The sequence below is a fragment of the Triturus cristatus genome, chromosome 5_2 (genome assembly GCF_964204655.1).
Source record: "Triturus cristatus chromosome 5_2, aTriCri1.1, whole genome shotgun sequence".
NCBI classification, from domain to species: domain Eukaryota; kingdom Metazoa; phylum Chordata; class Amphibia; order Caudata; family Salamandridae; genus Triturus; species Triturus cristatus.
In genome coordinates, this window is record NC_140588.1 from 32,543,368 (window position 1) to 32,557,546 (window position 14,179).

The window sequence follows — 14,179 nt, forward strand, 5'->3', positions numbered from 1 at the left end:
CAAATATGATTTAGATATTTCCTGATTCTCTACAGTTCATAAACTAAATAAACAACACCTAAAACATGATTCTAACCCCTGTATCTTTAGACCTAAGACCACAAAACTGAAAAAAGGATGAAGAAACAATATTTCAGTGACATCCCTAAACAACAAAACTCAAGCAGAATAATGTTAGCCCAGTCTTTCTTACTGCTACCTTATATAACAAAGTTACATTGTATTGGCCCATTCAGGAAGAAATAAAAATGACTCTTTCAGTCATCTTTTCCTTTCTTTGAATGGCAGTTAGTTTGTGGTTGTGCAGGGGTTTTTTCAGTGGTTATATGTTTACACTGGTGAGGGCTATTTCCCTTCCGGTGGGGTTTTATCAGTTATTATAGGTTTAAACCTAAAACCGGACAGCCTAATTATAAGTTTGCGCTCCTAGGGCTGGTGCTAGCGAAACGGAGGATAGCAATCCACTGAATACATTACGGACCACCGGTGTGGAAGAAATGGAGCAATGACATGTGGGAGTGGGGAGTAGTAGAGTAATGTCACCTCAAAGCAGTACAGACCGGTGAGAATACGGATGGTGATCTCCTTCAATGGGGGCAAATGTTGACTGAAGTGTCCACAACAGAGTATGAGGTTTAGGCTGTGAGTGCACATAGCTCACAGGGCACGGGGTCCTCTTTAACACCTCCAGACATAACACTATTACATGCATCCTCTCACACCATGACTCCATGACTCTTGAATAAGATATGAGTGTGCTGCTGGCTTTTTACCAAGGTCGGAGGTACCGTGCCACTTGTCTGTCTCTGCCACAGGGAAGGAGGGAGGGATGGAGGTAGGGGGTGGATTCAAGGAATAGAATTTTCATTCCTGGTTGGGATCATTGTTATTATTATTATTTAGGATGTTGGTTTCATTTTTGAAGATAAGAAGTCCATAGAAACACAACTGCTCTGCTGATATATGTGCGAGCAACTTGTTGTCTACTCACAAGATATTTTATTAACAATATTAGAGCTATTTTGACCATAATCCCTGGAAATGTACTTGCGCGTATTTATACTTAATGTAATGAACGCAGTAATTAATAAAAATAAGTTAAAAAAAAAAGATTATGTCTGGCTTTAGTCTCTTAAAATAGCTGGCCACCAACCCTCTCTTAATTTTTTTTCCTAATCCATTGATATGCCATGTCAATACTGAGTATCCCCCTTCACCCTGTGTTTTGATGGTTAGTCCTGTGATCTAACCATGTTGAATACTTCCAGATTTGTTTGTGTTCCTCACTGCCCTTAATTCTGTGTTCTCTACGTCTGATACTTGATGCTAAACAACCCTCTAATCGTCAAAATTTACAATTCAACTCCCAAACTCTGATCCCCCTCCCCACGCTCTCCCCTTACCCTTACCCCTATTCCCAATGGTCAACATAACAACTTTGGCATAGATAAGACTGAGACGTCTATCCCCCCACTGCTTCTCCACTTAGAAATACCCCCTTCCGTGCTATGTGAAAATGAGAGAAGTGGTGTTCCCTATCCTAAACTAGACACAGACTAGGTGTTGTATGCAAGCGTCTTAGGGCACTTAGTGCCGGTTTACTGTCCTCCAGCCTCTGACAAACCAGGATTACTCAACCTTCCTCGCCACCCTTCTGCATCTGCTGTGACATAGGTTGTTGGGCAACCACGTTGGAGTTTTGTTCTTCCATGTGTGTGATTTTCTGTAGTAGTGAATGATCACTGTCCGTGTCTATCGTGCGGTCTTGTTCCGATCGGTCTAGGGTGGTATGCATGCTGACTCTGAGTTATTTTCATCTATCCGGCTTTTTTTGTTCATCTTCTTCTGTCTCTGTCGAGGGAATCTCCTCTGTGGGAAGTTTGCTTCATCTGAGGGGTGTCCCCGTCCATTTCTTGCTCGCCCAGTTGGGTCTATGTATCTCCTTTGCTTAGCATCTGTGCCCCACACCGTAGCTGTGTGAGAGGCCTCCAGAGAGTTGTGGTTACGTCTTGGTGGGAGGTGCTCTTGAACCCTGGACCAGGCCTCTTCCGGCGTCTGGAAGAAGAGAGATTTACCCTGATATATGACCTTGAGTTTCGCCGGAAAGAGCAGCATATACTGCCGGTGGAGTAGTCTCAGCTTTGCTTTCAGGGAATCAAAGGTCCACCTTTGTTTCTGAACTTCACTTGAATAGTCTGGGAAGACAATACTTTTTGTATTGGCATACCGGACTTCCTCCCGTATTCTCATCTCCCGCAGTATCAGATCACGGTCTTGAAAGTTCAGGAAGCAGGCTATTAAAGGTCTTGAGTTGGCCAGTCTATGCGCCTGTTTGATTACAAAGCATTATGAGAACTGTATTGTTGGGAGGGAGTCCCTCAGCCACTGGACTAGGAAAGTACCTTCATCCGTTCTCTCCACTCCCTCCAGGAATCCCACAAAGCATAGGTTGTTTATACATGCCCTATTCTCAGCATCATCCACCTTCCAGGCAACTTCAGTGAGACCTGTGACCTGTTTATGGAGCGTATGAGATATGTCCTCCACTTCCGATATGCGATGCTCCGCCTGCGTCACCCCCTCCAGCACATTTTGTAGGTATTGTCTGAGGAGAGTTACCTCAGAACGCACCCCTGCTATCCTCCCTTCCAGTGTTTCCCTGGAGGACTGTATCGCTTGCAGGAGGACCATGTTATCTAGTGGTGGCCACGTTTTCCCTTCTGCTCCTGCTGGCGGGCCCATTACTTTCGCATAGTGGTCCAGTTTGCCTTGTCTTGACTGCTTTGGTTCTTTATCTCTGACCATTGTGTGTATTTGATTCACTGTCTATCTTGCTCAGGATAGTGCACCTTTTTCATCGTCGTACTTTTGGGCTAACTTCCTGGTTGTGACCTGCCTATCTCTTTTCTATCTTCTTTTGGTTTGGGAGGTATTGCTGTCCTGGTCACTGGTGAATCCACCCTCCTCACTGCCACATGCTTTGCCCTGTTTACTGGAAGTCTCTCGGGCCGATAGCTCTCTTGTGATTACAATCGGGCCTCTTCTACATTGCGTTGCAGTGCTCGGCTTTAAGGGGCACCCTCTACACTAGTTTTGCTGGTATTGGGTGGCGAAGCCTCCCCCCTCCAATTCACTGCTCCTCTCTCCCGACTGAATTTTTGGGTGTCTATTGGAGTGTCCACATGCAGTTGCCTTCCCTTGTCAACTTTGCTACCCCAGGTTTACCTCTGGCTGGTCCTCAGAGTTACCGATTCATCTGGCTGAAAATGTCTGCAGGGCCTCTCTTCACCTTACCCCGCAGCCTGGTGCCCTGGATCCACCTACTTTTTTCCTCCTGCTACCTGCAGTCTGACTGTATTGATCTGTTTTCCGCTCTGGGCATGCAGATCTCTTCTTTCCTTCACCTACCGCAGCTGCGCGATCTGTAACACCAATGCCGCGGCATCCCCAGCCAGTTTCCGGATCTCTTCGGGTGAGCCAGCCTCATGTGGGCGGTCCACCACCGTAGTCAGCCTTGGAGAAGTTGGGTCTGTGTATGGGCAGCGGGTGTCTTATCTCGTCCCACAGTGGGCTGCGGCAGGCTTTGGGCTCTTCATGCCGCCATCTTGCCCACAAGGGCTGGGCACTAGGGACCTCCCAGAGGTCTGCTCGTTGGGTCGCCTCACAGGAGTCGGCCCTGCCCGAGTCAATCTGTTGCAGACATCAGTCCCGTCACGTTCAGGCCACGCCCAGGCCCTGGCTCTCGATCTGCTCACCTCCCATCAGCTGTGGGCATCTCAACCCTCCTGGCACCGTTGTTGCACCTGTCTTGGCTGTGTTCAGGATTTCTTTGGGTGGATTGGTCAAGGGCTGATCTGCCCAGGCCTGGAATCCGCCCCGTCACGACCAAGGTTCCACTCGGGCACCGGCTCTCCATGTGGGTTGTGGGTGTCTCTGGCTTCCCTTCACCGCTGCTCCTCCCGCCCGGGGCTCCGTCTTGGCTCCAAGCCCTGTCTGCAGCCCAAAGGCACTCATCTCCCTGATGGGTCTAAAGCTGGTTTCTCAGCTCCCTCTTGGCCCATTTGTACAATAGTATAGCTTGCAGGTAAGGATGGCGATAGAAGGGCAGGATTTAGGGTTGTATTTGGTTTGGTCTCCGATGTTTGGGGCTACACAGCCATGTTGATGGCCGTGCCCCCCCATTCTTTTATATGCAGATGATACGGTCCTTGTGGCAAGGACAGGGAGAGGCCTACAATGTTTAATTGATGATTTTATGCACAATTTAGGCTTAAGGGTCAACGAGCGCAAAACATCCGCAATGATCTGTGGGGCAGGATCGACCAAAAAACCCTCTCATTTTATAAAAAAGTCAAAGGTTTCAGAGGTGGCCTCCTCATATTTAGGAATCCCTTTTGCAATAAACGGATGCGGTAAACGATGTTGTTCAATAAGATAGTACTTCTTGAAAAATCAGTCACAGGTTTTCATGGATTTTGTAAAATGTTGGACTCATAACCAGTGAAGAAGTTGTTGGAGATTTACTTTAGCAAACGTTTTGCTATTGCTATGTACGGGGCTGGTATCTGGGGCATAATAGATGTACATAGGTTGGAACAAGTAGAAAATACTTTTCATAGGAAAATCTTGGCGGTTCCCAAAAGCTGTGCCCCGTATATTGAGGATAGAATCAAATTATCCCCCCTTATTATTATGGCACTCGGGGCAAAGTAAGAGGCCATCCTTCACAAACTGGCTATAAAAGATCATCTTCGACTACATGCAGCCTTAGACATTCCTTGGCTTGCCTACCTGAAGGCAGCCTCAGAAATTATAGATCATCCAGGCCTATTTTATTCCCCTGGTCCTGCCCATTATTTGAAAAGGGTTATATAAAACAACTATTTCATCAAAAGGCCTCGTTGAGAGCATCCTTGAATAATCTCAAACTGATAGTGTGCACATGTAATCTAGTAGGCATTTGAGGGCCTTCAAAAGTACCTTTATTTTATTCTCAACAGACTGCAGCGCTTTGTACTCACCAGATTTTGTTGGGATTTCCAGCTAACAGTTGCACATTAAAGGATTTAGCCACTGTCAATGGGATGGCAAGTCTGTCCAGTCGACTTTGCATATTATGCTTTTCTGCTCCTTTTATCACATACCTAGGAAAGTTTTTATTGCCGCTTCTTAAAGGATTAAAATTTAGCCACTGCAGACCTGCCCTGCTGTTTTTACAACGGTTAAAGAGTCCTCTAATTTGCTGCTTTGTGGCCTCTTTCACATGGCAAATGGTTAAAATAAGGAAATGTGCAATAATGTGAGGCCACCATGCACCTTGCTTTATGAATTTAGTACAGTTGTCCTATTTTATTTGTTTGGATCGATATTTATTTATTTGCTTGTTTGCATTGTGTAGTTTTTGCGTTTATGCCACTGAAATGTAGCGAATAAAGTTATGCTTGACTTGATATCTCATTATGCAAGCAAGAACAGCTCATAAGATATCAAAGTCAGTTGAAGAAGCAACTTCAAAGATGTTTGGAAATAAACACAAAATCTGCATTTTAACTCACACACAGTGGTAAATATATGTCACATTTGAAGGAGTTATTCAAATATAATTGTGTCACACATTAAAATGGACAGGCCAGCACGTTCTTGATAAGATGTACAGTATGGCCCATTAGCACCAGCACCCCACAGATAAAGGCATGACAGAGTTCAAACCACTGTGAAAATTGACTTTGAACAGTGGATGCGCCTAGAGAGAAGCTCTCAAGTTCTCCTGCATCAGGGATGAGTAGTGATCCAGACATGTTTTTTGCAGTTTGTAAATTGCAGTTTTTGCTCCAATTCATAAAAATAAACTACAAAGTAAAAACAGCATTGGGTGAGCTATCTATGTATGACTTAGGAAAGCAAAGAGTTTCTGATTACTGTAGCATTTCCGTGAGTGCTGTTCTGAGAACTTCTCACTGAATATTTTTAACAGAAGTCTACATGTGTAATATTTGTGATTCCAGAACCTGCTAATCTCGTTAAATCGAATTAAACAGACACACATCTGTATGGATACAGGAACTATTTTGCGTAGTGGAGCTGCATGGATGGCCAATGAATTGATAATGCCTTGTGAATGGCTCTATACAAGGCCACCCGACAAAATCATGGTTTAGCAACATGTTTTTATGTTCTACCTCTTATATGTAGTACTAAGCACCTCACGTTCAGATGATAGTGGCTGCAGCTACTGGTGTGTTGTGAGTAGTCAGCCTGTGGCTGGAACATGCTTGCTGCACTTTTATACATGTTCCATGTCTGCCCTTTGTGTTGGCTTTCTAGTCTGCCATGTTACTTATCTCCAGGAGGATACCTCAAGTTAGTGAGGGTATGCAAAGCGTATTTGTCTGCTACTTTGTTTTTACTGCAGTATTGCCAATTTATTTTCATGACTAGACTGTTTTTTCAATAGTTGATATTCTGGTGCCAGCTGTTGGGGGTACAGAGACAATTGGCATTTCGGATAGCTTTGGCCGGGTTGGTGGGGTTCTCAGTATTGCCTCGGTAACTAAGAAAGGTTCACGGAGCTACTCGAATCATATATGAGGAAACTTATATCCTCAATGGCCCCACCTTCGTGATCGGGTGATCAGACAGCTCAGAGGGTTTCATATGAGAACTGCCGAAATAATCCCATATAAATTCATTATCACGCAACTTCTCACATCATCTGCAAAGACCAACTACATTTAAATAATAACCCCCAGACCTTTAAGGAAACCCAAAAGGTATGCATGATACCTTTACACCTCCTAATGCTGTCATATACTGCTTCAGGCATTATCCCTTGTATTCACAATGTAGTGATGGTTTAGCAGTGCAGTCCAACTTCACAATCCTCCCAGATGCCTCACACCACATAATGACCATCGGGTTGAAAGAGATGAAATGCCTTGAAGACAACATTGCATGCTGAAAGCAAACAAGAAATACAGATTGAAATCAGTGTTTTTCTTAAACAGATGCATTCTTTGGAAATGCATAAGGTCCTACTGATATTGAGATATGCTACATGGCTAAATGCTACATTACATGTTAATCTTTCTTTAAAAAAAAAAAGGATTCACGACATAAAATACATAACAAGAGGGACGGAGTACAGTCTTGTCTAGGGATACGACCCAAATAAAATATGCAGAAGAATAAGCATTAGAAAGGACACAAGCCTAGGGATTAGCATATGAGGTTAATACAATGAATTAATTTATCCCCAAAAGAACCAAACTATAAAAGAGATTTAAACATATAATTCCAATTTATAAGTTCTAAGGTCTTCAGCGAATCAAGGGACACAGCAGCTAGAGAAGAATTATTTTAGGGCTAGAGAGAAAAATGCTGGAAAACAAACTAACATTATTAGCAGCGATTCTGCCCTTAGCAAAACCATAATGACCAGGTTTAATAAGAAGAGTTATAATAGGTTTTATCCAGGGGCAAGAATTTTAGCATACATCTTATGTTCACTATTAATCAAAGATATCTGTCTCAAATGTTTGTAATATCGATTATCACTTAGGGAGAACAGTGATATGGACTTGCAGAATAGTCTCCTGAGCATGCAGATCAAATAAAAGTGTATTAAATAGTTGCAGACCATTGGGGCAAAATAAGAAGAAAAATAAGAAATTGAATTAATATAAAAGCCGTGCGGCCTAGCTGCTATAGATATTTATGGCATTTATAATCTTGCCTACTGAAAAATCTTTGCCCAATTCAAAGAAATATAGAGACGATTAATTAATTTAGGGAATGCAAGAAAAAAGGTATCCATAGGTATCCATATTAGAGTGACTAGCATTACAATCTTCAGTATAAAGGTCTTTATAATAATTTTCAAAAGATTTAGATATATCAGCAACAGCAATAGGTATATCACTTTCATTGACAATACAATTAATTAATTAGATCTCTCTTTTCATTTGTAAATACTTTTGTTTTGACCACTATATAATTTAGATTTAATATGTAACTTAACGCAAACAGTTAACATAGCAATCTTATTTAGTGCAAATTTAGCAGCAATAAGCTCATTAGGCATAGAAGAGGATTTGACGGTGAAATATTCATGCACTAACAATTGAATGCAATTAAGCATTATAATGTATTGAGAAGGTATTGAACAGTAGATTATTTTGTCTTTTTGACGAGATGGGCTATAGTATATACCCAAAACATCATTCTAAAAGCATCCTAATTATTATTGATGGGTTAATTAAATTGCATTTATTATTATCATTATTAGTTACCACCCCTACTAAGAATAATGTATTATTATTATTACTATTTTTATTATTATTATTACTTACTACTACCATCAATAATAATAGTAAAAAGAAAAGAAATAGGAATAAGAATACAGGATTATTACGTTAAAAAAATCCTTACAAAAATGTCAATTTCTTCATAAAAGTTCTGATCAGAAAGGAGCCAGAAATTTTACTTCTTCCATTTTTTGAACCAATTTTGAAGCATCAAATCTAGCGATAACAGAAGCATAATCTAAAATACAAATGGCTCCCTTCTGTGCATATTGTAAAGAAAGTTTGAAAGATTTACTAATCATAATATAACCAATGTGAGACAATGTACTATGTACTGGAGAGAAAAAAGAAATTGTGTTCAGATTATAAAGTCAAGATGCTACAGCAGTTTCAAAAGCTTTGTGGGATTTATCCAGAACACATTTTAGACTCTCTATCAATAAATGGATCCAAAGTATTAAAATCTCCACATAGAAATATATTATCATTGAAATAGTAGATAATTTAGATTTAATTGAAGCCTAAAACTTATGATCCCATATAACCAGTTCATAAATATGAAATGAAGAAAGGCATTTTTATCTAGTGACTTCACTATAGCACTCCTTTAGTAGAATTTCAGAAATTAAGGCTTTTGTGGCAAAGAATAACACTTCCACCTCTATGTCCATTGACAGGCGAATAGAATTCACTTCCCACCTAAAGTCATTTAAGTTTTGACAATTCAATATCATTCATATTAAAAATAGATATGATAATACCTATTGTAGTTTGACTGAATTATCAAGACCATCAGCAATTCATGGGACAATATTAATTCTTGTCAAAGGGGGGGTGTGACCAACCATGCCAAGATGGCTTAAGCACCTTAGAAAAGCTCTGCTCTGCCTTGTTATCTGGCATTTATCCATGACACAACGATACATCCGAAGTCACCGCATGCACGGTCATGTTCTTGAGATCGCCCTGCACCTGCTGGTATCCATACTGAGCGATTCCATGGAATGGTGGCTAGAGTGCTGCTGGGGGCCTGGACGAGGCTCATTGCCCTGTGGTAACGGCGCAGCGGTCACTGCGGTAACCGGACTGCCTAGGGAGCCACCCGGGTCCAGAGCTGAGTTGTGCTTGCCCAGAGGAGTTTTAGCTGCGCAGAAAGGAGGTATGCTGTTGAGAGGAGGTGGGTCTTACAGCCTGCAAGGGATAAACAGACCATCCAAGTGCTGTATGTGACTTGCCGGGTTGCAGCGAGAAAGGATTCGGACCACCACTTCTCTCCTGCGCTGCATCTGGCCGCTGCGTCGTGAGGATATCGGCCCCCCCTTTATTTCCACATACCCCCTTACGGCGATTGGGGGCGTTTGGTACCCATAGGCCATCTACAGCCTGATTCAACTTGACAAGTCCTGTGGCGGGCCCGGGGCAGATCCAGACACACTGGGTAACTGCAAGAGATCACTAATGGCCCACAATACGATGGGGGAGTGATAAGACCTGGATGGATGATCAGTGCCAAGCAGGGCCCTGACCACGCCCTGACCAAATGTGCATTGCCCTGTCTAACTGATTCACAGGCATTTGCGCAGAGACTTGTGGCTTGCCTGTGACCTGGTGTTGGGCCTGTTTGAAGCAACCTGGGGCGCAAGATGGGATGAGACCCTTTCATTGCACTGCGGTGTGCAGTGGTGGGCTTCGGGGTGGCTGACTACCTGGTGCACTGGTACTGACATTGGTGCAACCTGTTGGAGGCCGCCGGCAGAGGCAGGGGCTGCAACCTGAACCGAAGCTGCAATCATCTCCATTGAACTCTCTGGCCAGCCTCCTCACTCCTCCTTGGTGCCTTCTGGTTGCACACTTGAGTTGCCTACTGCCCGAGCCTGCTTACCTCTGCATGCCCTAAGAAACACCTCCATCTGTCCCCTCCTCCCATTATCAGACTCTGGGGGATCCTTGCGGCACCAGAGCTGCTTGTGCTGTGATGACCTGTGGAGTGAGAGGCTGTCAGTAAGCCAGCCTCTGAGGATAGCACTGCCAACACAGAGCGGATGCCACGTATCACACCAAAGATCCTGCAACAACACCTCACAAGCTTCAACGCCCACGTGTCCGAAGCTGCTTATGTTGCGGTGCCACTGCTACAACAGGCACGTGCCCACGAGTCCCAGCTGCAATGGCCCTTCCTGTGCTCTACAGATGGACACACTACCCTGGTACCTTCCTGGGCGGCTCATTCTGTGACGCTCCATCACTTTCAGAACCCAGCCCACAGACACTAAAAAGAAGTTGTCAGTTAATCAGGTCACACATCAGGCATTACGCAGAGTGAGGAATGGAGTATCTAGAGTTAGATGCAACACTTAGAGGAACCCCAAGATGGCCGCCAGAAGGACAGAAAGGTGTCACAAGTTAGCGCTCTAGTGTTTAGGGGGCTTTGAAGCTTGAGTTAGAACTTTGACAGCTGAGGCATTAGAACCCTCGCACTTCATCTGAGGAACTTGGAGGTAACGGTCATTTTTTCCTTGTTTCGACACGCTAGCTAGTTAAGGTAGTTTTTCGTCGAGTTTCGGGTCGTCGCTGGTCTTAGAGTTGCGGCGCGTTCCTGCCTAGAACAGAGAAGTACAATATTACATGAATTTGGCATTTGAGACTTGTTATTGATTTCCTCAAGTTTTATCCATGTTTGAGTGGATATCGTTTTGAAGCCTTTTTCTGTTTTACACAAAGGCATTTCCCTTTATTCGCATGTACTCTGAAGTGGAGAGAGTCCTGGTAACCTGGCAACACAAAGTTATTGTTTTCATAGTGCACAGGTGTCTTTGGATATTTGTGAGGCAAACAGTAGTTCGCATGATTCTGGCATTTCCACTTAGTGTCAGCTAGACGAACTAAGGAAATTAATTCTTTGTGAATTTATTATTGGCCCATGTGTATCACGGAGATGCTTACTTCTATTGTTGGCGCATGTGTATCATGGAGATGCTTTATTTGATTAGTGCAATGCACACACTACGCACTGCGTGAATTACTCAATAGAGTTTATATACAGCACATGCTTAGTTTTGACCTAGTTTACTTTGGAGCGTTTTTCTTAATTCTCAGTGAGGAAAGTGTTTCCAGGTGATTACGTAATTAGGAATTAAGGTTGTTAACACAGTGTATCCCTTTGAAATTATCAGAGGATTTTCTTATCATTTGAAGGGTTTGACATTGTGTATTTAGAGACGAATCGTACCCATGTTTTAGGGTGATTAGTGAATTAATAAATCATACTTACCACAGCTCCTCAACTGCTACTGGTTCCTAGTGCATATTCATCCTGAATTATACCTGAAGAAAAAAAGAGAACATCAGTTAAAGAAGACAGTTGTATTAAGCTTTATTATGATAGCTTAAAACAGAAAAGAGGCTATGGCTACTAAAAAAGGGTAAGCAATAATAGAGACGCTATAGTAAAGAATTAAGGATTTGTATTTAATTAAACATCTGTGATGTCTTAAGGTTATTTTTTCTTTGCAGTTCAACACCCTCAGACAAAATACAATAGCCATTGAGGAGACCTTGATGGAAGAGTAGCTCTCTCTTCTTTATCCCCTACCCCTTCCCCCCATTGGTTTCTTCAGCCTAATTGCATTAAAAGGCATTCGGTTGGGAAAGTGATTAAGGGAGTTGGGAATTAGCATCATTCTGCTTCTGTGCAAGTCATTTCGGTGCAGCCTCCGACAGAGTGACGTGCCCACGTTGTTTTTTGCACCGGAGCAGAATGGCTGAAGGCTTCGATTTGAAAAGGTTGGGAGAAGTATTAGAAGGAATACAAAAAGAATTGATAGCGGTCAGAGAGGAAAACAGAGAGTTAAGACAAGATCTCCTAAACTCAAGAAGAGAAACCTCTGAAATAGCAATTAAGATAAATAGTTTAATCACAGAACCTAAACCTAAATTTCCTACGTTCATAGAAGAATTATTGAGTGACATGACTACTTCACAGGCCAAGGTTACCACCCAAGTAATTTACTTGTTGTCACCAGTAATCCCTTGGTGCCACCAGAAAGGTTTGCTGAGGACCCCTAAAAGGCACAAATATTTTGGACATAAGGTACTTTACATTTTATGTGTAGGCCAGCAGTCTTCCCCGACGCACAATCACAAGTGGCGTTCTAATTATCATACTTAAGTGGAGACGCAGCAGCATGGTCTATACCTTTGGTTTCAAGGAACGATCCAATGCTTTATGATCTAGATGAATTCAAGAAAGAGTTCCACAGGTTTTTTGATCGTCGACGAGTTTCTCAAGCTAAAGACAACGAATTGCTTGAAATAAGACAAGGGAATCGAGAATTAATAGCATACCTCAATTTAATAAACTGGTAGTGGGGACAAATTGGCCAGAGGACAAATGAGCTGCAGTATTTTATCGGGGGCTAAGAGAGGAGTTGAAAGATGCTCTTGCTCAAGTACCAAATCAACCAACTGAAATTTCGTCTCTTATAGATATAGTGTTGGAAATTGACTTTCGACAAAATGAGGAAAAAGGAGAGAAGAGAAGAGAATTTCGTCCTAGTATCCTGTGTTATGATCATGCAAAATCTGAACTAGCTAGAGCAGTAGAAGGCCAGCGTGGGACTGAGCCTATGCAGATAGGGATGATTAGAGGTCCACTCTCAAGGGAGGAGAAGGAAAAACGCAGATTGAACAAGCAGTGTCTATATTGTGGAGTGGGAGGACATTTTGTTCGAAATTGTCCTAAGAAGCCAAAGCAAGTGCCGAAGGAAAACTGGCAGCACTACCAATAGGAAGAGATGGACTGGTGGATGCAAGTTTAGATACAACTCCTAAGGATCATACCCTGGCAAATACATTACAGTTCTCATTGCCTCATTTGATCATGCACATGACATTGAGATTCAGAGAAACTTGCTTGAATGGAATCACGGTGATGGTGGATTCCAGAGCCACTGGCAATTTTTGAGATCTACGGTTTGCAGAGAAGATTGGTATACAGGCCCTTAAAAAAGAGAAAAGTGAAGCAGTCAGGGCAGTGGACGGCACCAATTTATCTTCAGGACCCATTGTGAGTCACACAGAGCCGGTGGAGTTGGAGTCTACGGATGGTCATTGGGAGAAATTACAATTTAACTTGATTGATGCCCCACAGTTCCAGTTAATAATGGGACTGCCATGGCTCACTGAGCATAATCCCACTATTATTTGGAGTTCCAGAACAATAACTATGGATTCTGACTTTTGCAATGAGAATTGCTATCAGAATTCAAAGCAGGATCGAAGGTTAACCCCTGACACTCACATTTGTGATAGTGTTGCGTCAGTGTGTGTTATACACACAGTTGAGTTGCCCAGAGAATATACAGAGTACAGTGATGTTTTTAGTGAGACGGACGCAGAGAAGCTTCCTCCTCACAGAACGTATGACTGTAAAATTGAGTTGGAGCCGGGAGCCAATTTGCCTTGCAGCCGCATTTATGCACTGACTGAGAAAGAGAACACTCATTTAAAGGACCATATACAGAAATATTTAGGAAATGGATTTATGCGGCCATCCCGATCTCCAGTCTCTTCACCACTTTTCTTTATCCCTCAGAAGGATGGCGAATTGGGAACTTGTATCGATTATAGAGCGATCAATTGAATCAGAGTAAAGAATCGATACCCCTTGCCATTAATATCAGTCCTCTTGGATCAAGTCAAGGGTGCAAGAATCTATATTAAGTTGGATCTACAAAGAGCCTATCATCTGGTACAAATCAAAGAAGGAGATGAGTGGAAGACGGCATTTAGGACCTAATTCGGGCTCTTTGAATATCAAGTCATGCCCTATGGTCTCTGCAACGCTCCGGCAGCCTTCCAACACTTTATCAATAATG

General features: G+C 42.8%; 1 long non-coding RNA gene across 1 annotated transcript in view; it reads right to left on the reverse strand.

The window, feature by feature from the left end:
* Positions 1–2,915: 2,915 nt before the first annotated feature.
* The window catches only part of LOC146822616 (uncharacterized), a 123,819-nt gene continuing 112,555 nt past the window's right edge, over positions 2,916–14,179 (reverse strand). Inside the window, exons 5-6 of the long non-coding RNA XR_014962066.1 lie at positions 11,575–11,627; positions 2,916–6,954 (exon numbers count right to left, since the gene is read on the reverse strand). This is a non-coding gene — a long non-coding RNA (uncharacterized LOC146822616). The remainder of the gene's footprint in view (positions 6,955–11,574; positions 11,628–14,179) is intronic.